A 7,764-nucleotide genomic window follows, 5' to 3' on the forward strand; every position below is an offset into this window, starting at 1 on the left:
TACATAAAGCCACATGCCTTCAAGGTACAAGCATTGGTGATTGCATTTGGAAAAATTTAAAGGCCTTCCCTTTATGCATGGTGAAACTAGACCATAGCTTCCTTGCTTAGCCATGCTGGGCATATTTTGCAATGACCTCACTCCAGGAGATGGCATCCCAAAAAGGCTAGCCATCAAGAACTTTTTGTGCTTTCCACATTTGGCATATTGAAGAGTGCACATGCATGCATGTGTGAGTGTAGTGTTGTTTGAGGATGGAGAGCACGAAGTGGGTGAAGCACAACCTATCCTCTCATGCTCCTTATTCTATATCCAAGTAAACAATAAGAAAGTTAGTAATTATGGGCTAGTAATGGATGTCCGGTCAATTACTCCGAACCCAAATAATCTCTCACTTGAAGGCCAGCGTGACCCAAGTGGCCTATGTATATACAACTTGGACAATCATGAAGCATTCAGATCACTTCATCCTACACCCATCATCTCAATGCAATGTGCATATCGCTCTGAGGCTAAACTCTTTGTGAGAGCATCTGCAATCTTGTCATCCATATGAACCTTGAATATCTTGATGTTCTTGCTAGCTAGTATGTCTCGTATCACATGATACCTGACCTCTATGTGTTTTGACTTTGAGTGAAACATGGGGCTCTTTGCTATTGCAATAGCACTCTAACTATCACAATGCAGCACTAAAGTCTAATAAATACCAAGGTCTCCCACTAAATGAGCTAATCATACAACTTCCTTTTTCTAGCACCAAAAACTGCAACATACTCTGTCTCTATGGTGGAAGATGGCATGAAATCCTAGAAACATGATCTCCATGACACTACTACTCCAACAAATAGGAATACATAGCCAGACATGGATCTTTTGACTATCCACACAACCTGCATAGACACATCCATGCAACCCACTATGGATGCATCACTATTCCCAAAGCATAAGCACTTGTTTGTTATACCCTTAAGTTATCTCAAAATATGCTTCACTACTTGCCAATGCTTCCTGCCAAGATTTGCCATAAATTTGCTAGCCACTTCCACTAAAATGCAAATGTTTGATTTGGTGGCTACCATGGCGTAACAAGACTGCATGCTGCTGAAGAATATGGCACCTTTGCAATTTTTGATTTCTCAACATTAGATTTGAAAGCATCATTCTTGCTAAGTTTTTCAGATGTCTGCATTGGGGTACTCAATGTAGGCTTCTCTCCCTGTATATTAAAACGTTGCAACACCTTGTGGACACACATTTCTTGAGATAACTCCAATATTCTATGTTTCCTATCCCTCTTGATACACATACCAAAAAAATGAGCTGGCATCTCACAAATCCTATATAGAAAACTGCATACTAAGTGACTTCTTCAAGATGGCAATCTTGTCTTTAGACTTCTAGGCAATGAGCATAGCATCGACATAAAGGATCAAGATAATAATTGATCCATTTTTCACCTTTTGGGTATACAAGTAGTAATCTTCTTAGCTTTTACATAACCTTGGGACTACATATACTTGTCAAATTTTTGATACCACTACCTTGAGCCTTGCTTTAAGTCATAAAATGCCTTACATAATTTACATACTAGTTCTATCCTCATAGGCTTTTCACATATCACTTCAAAATCCTTTGGTCAACGTTTCATATAGACATCTTTTTCTAGATCCCTATGAAGGAAAGTAGTCTTCACATCCATCTAGATGTGTTCCATGTCCTTAGGGGGCTGTTATTCCAAGCACAAGAGACATGACCACTTGAGACAAAATCTCATCAAAGTCCATGTGTTTCTTCTACTTGAATCCCTTAGCAATTAATCCAGCCTTATATTTAGGCTTGGGATCTTCCGCCATGTATTTCTTGTTATACAACCACTTGCAAGGCAAGTCTTGTTTATCCTCTAGAAATTTTGTCAGTTTCCTTATCACAATTGAGTTATACTCCAATTGTGTTGCTTGCTCCCACTTCACGATAACTTCCATCAGAATAGCCTCTTGGTAGTAGGTAGTCTCTCTGCCAACAGTGACCAATAAATAGTTTGACTCTAGTTGTAAAATATCAGTGGCATGAGAGACTCGTGCACGTCTCCTCACTGCTTGATTGTTGGGACTATGCTCTCTCTAGAGCACTACTAGTGGAAGGAACGTCACTAGCAGATTGAGTTGTTTCTTTGATCTCACTCGAGACTACGTCCTCAAATTGGACCTTCAAATACTTACTCTTTGATAGGTTGTATGTGCATGTTCAATGCATTTAAGATAACTTGTGAGCTACAAATGACTTTGCTAGATTTTGAGTACTGGAAACAATAGCCCATCTCTCTGTTTGCAAAATGAAGATACATTTGTGTGATTTAAGGCCTATCTTCTTACGTAGATCTTTAGGACATGTGAGAATGCCTCTTACCCAAGTACATGTAATTTGTTGTAGTTTGGCTTCTTGCGAGTCTACATCTCATGCAAACTCACATAGCTCAATGGCATACTAGGTGATCAATTGATGATGTAAAATGATGTCAACTCAAAACTCTAAAGGTAAGTTTGCTATAGACAACATGGTTGTGACTCGCTCTTGTATTGTCTTATTCATACTCTCAACAATGCCATTATGGGCAGGTGGTATGGCGTACTCAACTATCCTCTAATGCCTCTTTTGATATAGAAATTATTGAACTCAATGGAGACATATTGTCACCCATTGTCAGTGCGCAAAGCCTTTAGCTTCTTTTTTGATTGGTTCTCTATCATTGCAAGGAGTTCTTGAAACATAGCAACAGACTCCATCTTTCCTCTTCAAGAGGAGGACCACACCTTTCTAGCACGGTCATCTATGAACGTTAGGAAATATAATATCCCCCTAGATATTTATGTGGCATAGTTACACATAGATCAATATGTACTAAGCCTAGAGGATATCGTAACTCTCAATTCAATGGAAAATATTTAATCCTAATCTAATTTTTGTAAATGCAATGCTCACGAAAGCTAAAATAAAAATATTTTAATACAAGTAAGTAGCCCAAATGTCAAAGTTTTTTCATTCCTTTATGACTCATATGATCAAGCCGGCTATGCCACATCTCAATAGAAGGTAGCTTGGAAACATAAATGGAATTATGTTGCATAGAAGAGACATACAAAGAGTACAATGAGTGAGACTTTTCTCTTTTCAAATAACCAAATTTCTCTTGAAAATTATCGAGGAACCATTGCCAAAAGCTTTGGTATAGCCCAAATCATCAAGCTGGCCACTTGATAATAAGCTTTTAGTCAACTTTGGCACATGCTTGACACCTTGAAGCATAAACTCAGTGCCATTATGCATAAATAACTTGACATCTCCAATGACACAAAATTCAAGCTGATACGAGTCACCTATGTTGACTAAACCATGCATAGAAGCATAACTAGAGAACCATTCCCTATGGGGAGTAACATGGAAAATGGCACTAGAGCCAATGATCGAGTTTTTCAAATAATAATCATCAAGAGCTAATCATGTCTCTAGACTCAAGTCAATAGTGAATATCAAGATATCTGATGGATGTGGCACGTCAAGAACAACCTCAGTTGGTGGAGGCTTGATCAACTACATTGAACTCATCGATCTTCACACTGCTCATAGGAGGGTCAGACTTGACAATAGATTTACCCTTTTCATGTTGCAAAATGTGGGAATATTTCTCCAAATGGCCTTTCTTATGGAAATGATAACACTCTACTTTTTGCAAGTCACGTCCACGACCCTTGCTACAAGCATTCTTGCAATCCTATGATCAATGTGACTTTGATCTTTGCCTGTGATGACCATTAGTAGCCATATATGCATTGCCACATCCACTAGTGTCAATGGACTGACGTCTAATTTCTTCTGTGAACAAAGCACTAGTAACATCACGACAAGCAAGCTTATTGCCAGGTGTAGAGTTACTAATGGTATTGCTAAATGTGTCCCACAACAAAGGAAAATAACATAGCAAGAAAATTGCTTTTATTTCATCATTGAACATGAGCCCCTTAAATGCAAGTTGTGTAAACAAGTTCTTTAACTCATTTAAGTGTGAACTGACACGGTTTTTCTCTTTCATATTCAAATACATAAGTTTTTTCATAAGAAAAATCTTATTCAAGCTACTCCTTGCAATCCCAAGCTGAGTATAATGACTCCCATAAATCCTTTGCAATAGACTTTTCCATAATCTTAAAGAAAATGGATAGGCAAAAGGTCACCATAGCATAAGCATCAAGCTCCTTCCGTTGATCATCTTAAAGACTGTTAGGTACTTATTGACCTTTGACTTTGATCTTAGGTGTCTCATGGATGTGCATGCTTACTCTTTTCATGAGACCCTTTGTCATGATGCAGATTTGTGTACCCCCATCCACTAGACCCGTCCTAACCAACTTTTCTTTGAATTAACAATTTAGCACAGGTGTAATATCCTCAAATATTTTAAGCTGTATAATTTTTACAATAGAAACATTATCAAGATCCTTCCCTCTCATGTCTAACAAAAATTTCAAACTCGGAGAGTTAGTAAAGTACACCACATCTCCACTCAACTAAACTTTTCTATGTACACAATATCCTCAACAAGCACTTAGTGTACTCTTGTCTTGTAGATTTGTAAGCTCCAAAGAAATTGAAATAGATTCCATCCCTCTTGCTCAAACACTTGCCATGGAAATTGCGTTTGCCAATGATAATGCATTTCCTCGATCCGTTCTTCTTAGCCAAAACCACCTCTTGGTTCACGTGGTTGAGGAGTTAGCTATATGTGGAGTAGTGCATGCACGATGGATGTTCTTTTTAGAGAGGTTTTTTTAATACTCTCAAAGATTTTGTGCAGCTACGTTCCCAGCGTGAGGCATGCATAGCCAAAAGATGGATTGTGCAAGAGGTATTTGTTTACATTTCAGAGTATTTGGCACAAGTTGATCCCTCAATGCCTCGCATGTGGTCAAATGAGGAGGATGCAAGGATGAATTCACACTTGCCAAGGGGAAATGAAAAATTATTTAACATGGATATGGATCTATGTCGAGTGGTCAATAATTTCTACATCCTCAATGAAAAGCTTATGACCAAGTGGGTGGACTTGTGGACAATGGAAAAGGCAAGGCATTTGCAAGAGAGGGAAGCATGGAAGCGAGCACATGGAGGTAGGAGGGCACCCCTAGTGCCTCAACACCTTGCATGCTTTCCACATCTCATTAATGCCGAGTGGATTCATGAGATAATGACCGAAGCAAAAGCACTTGGAGAAGACATCACCGACAAGGAATGGGAGTATGCACGATGGTGCGTACCAAAGATAGAGTACTTATATACTTAAACCATATTGTATAGTTTTTTCTTGATTTTATCTTTGTAATTAATAAAATGATTTTTTCTATTTTGTAATACCTTTCCTTTAACTCTATGTGGTCAAAGGGTTGACACTTTTGTACACACCACATTGACATGTATCGAACCACCATGGACTGTGGCATCATGGACAACTAAAAGGATACTAAAGGTCAATTTTAGAACCTTTCATACCTTCATCTTTGAGTGCAAGTGGTTTGAAAATGTGTCTAGACGGCATGAGAAATGCCTCTACATGGTGGACTCTAGTTTGCATCACACAACGAGGATGAAAATTTAGTTTTGCCACGTAATTGTGAGCAGGTAGTGATTATCTTCGTTACCCTTATTTTCTTGTAGCATTGATTATACCAATGTTACTCACTTTAAACTTCTCTTCTACAGGTCATCCATATCTCAGCAATCCACCAACCAAAACTTTGATTCTAGTTCCCATAACACTTGGGGGAGAACCATTTTTGCCACTAATGAAGTGGAGACCATCTTCGACCCTCTCCCACCTACTAATTTGGATGAGGAGGAGAAAGAGGAGAGAGAAATCGATGATTCAAATCCCACGGTCTCATGCAGCTCCGCTCCCATGCTAATAAAGATACCAGAAAGATGCACGTCAAGCTTCTTTGAAGCTTACCTGATTAATGATCAGTGCAAATGTTAGGAATTATAATTAAGAGAGGTGCACAGTAAAGACTAAGGTAACCTCCCACAAGGCATCAATTAAATCAACAACTCAAGTTAAAACGAGTGTATATAGTTGGATGTAATTGTACCAGCCGCCGCCAGATAAAGTGATCTAGAACACAATCAAAATCACCTCCAGATGAAGTGCTAAAGCAAACACAGCCCAATGAAGTGCCAGATCAAGAGTTTTTAGGGGAACCAAAGTAAAAATGCACAGCCAGAAGGTATGTGTGTGTGTGTGTGTGTGTGTGTGTGTGTGTGTAGCTGGATGAAGCAGTTACTGTTAGATGAAGTGACCAAGTGTGTGTGTGTGTGTGTGTGTGTGTGTGTGTGTGTGTGTGTGTGTGTGTGTGTGTGTGAGGAGGGGATAGACAAAGGGGGTGAGAAAGGTGAAAAAGAGAAATAAAATGGAGGAAATAGAAATCAAGAGAGAGATTCTGTGTGTGTGTGTGTGTGTGTGTGTGAGAGAGAGAGAGAGAGAGAGAGAGAGGGGGGGGGGGGGGGAGAAAAAGACAACATGAAATTGTGTGAGAGATAGAGAGGAAGAGGGGGAGGGGGGGGGGAGGGAGAGAGAGAGAGAGAGAGATAGATAGATAGATTTTATTATTGTCCTTGGAGGTCAAATATGACCTATGGGACCAAAGTTACATGTGATGTAGTATGTGTATGGCTGATGAGTGACTCTCGATGCTAGAAAATTGTGGTGATGAGAGTTGCAATGGAGAGACCACACTGCGGCTGGGAGAGAAAAGTGTGTAGGTCTAAGTCATGGATGAAAATGTGAGAGAAGCAAGTTTGGATGTGACCAAAAGCTGAGCACTCTAGTAGTTTGTGGTACTCAGAATCTCGAACTTGCAGTGAGCATAATGTGCACAGTCGATTTGACTCTTCTACGATGCACCCTGTCTCACATTGAAGGAAATGGGAGCTAAGCCAAATGGCTACAATAGTGCATATCACCAATAAGGGGATAGGCTCAAGCATGTAAGCATTAGGAGAAATATGAACCTTGCATGGGCCTTGTAAGGAATCCTAATTTTTAGGGATTAAGGCTAATGTTGTGTAGGGTTAAGGGAACAAGGGCATTCAAGAAGCTAGTTTTGAGTAGACTTTTCTAGCCTTTTTTTAGACACATGTAAGATGTGGACCTAGGAGGTCACTTTCTCTCTCTAGCTTTTGGAAAGTGAAGGGAGTAAAGGGGTGTGGCCACATCAGCAAAAACGTGGGTCACTAAGAGCCAAAATTTGACTTTTTTCCAAAAAAGTTATTTTTATTTATTTTTGACTTAAAATTCCCTCCCAACATATATACACATCAAAAAATCAATTTTTGACATTTTTTTAAACCTACAAACACTAAAAGTCCACTTTTTCAAAAAAAAAATGCCCCCCAAAAAAAAAACCTTTGTTCTCTCCTCCTCCTTCCTCCTCTCTCCCTCTCCTCTCCCTCCCTACCCCCTTCTCTCCTCTTCCTCCCCTCTCTCTCCCTCTCCCCCCTCTGCCCCCTTCTCTCCTCCCATGTTCCTCTCCTCTCCCTCCCTACCCCCTTCTCTCCTCCTCCTCCCCTCTCTCTCCCTCTCCCCCTCTGCCCCCTTCTCTCCACCCATGTTCCTCCCTCTCCTTCCCCCCTCTTTCTTTTCATTCTTTGCTTCCTCACGCAACAACTGCCATGGTGCTCACGGACATCACAAATCGTATCCCTCCACCACCATGT

The 7,764-nt window shown here is 40.0% G+C and overlaps 1 pseudogene; it reads left to right on the top strand.

Moving 5' to 3' along the window:
• Nucleotides 1–4,506: 4,506 nt before the first annotated feature.
• LOC147457147 (uncharacterized) lies at nucleotides 4,507–5,957 on the top strand (annotated as a pseudogene).
• The last annotated feature ends 1,807 nt before the right edge of the window (nucleotides 5,958–7,764 follow it).

Source organism: Adiantum capillus-veneris, chromosome 5 (genome assembly GCF_014529385.1).
Source record: "Adiantum capillus-veneris isolate H3 chromosome 5, ASM1452938v2, whole genome shotgun sequence".
NCBI classification, from domain to species: Eukaryota; Viridiplantae; Streptophyta; class Polypodiopsida; order Polypodiales; family Pteridaceae; genus Adiantum; species Adiantum capillus-veneris.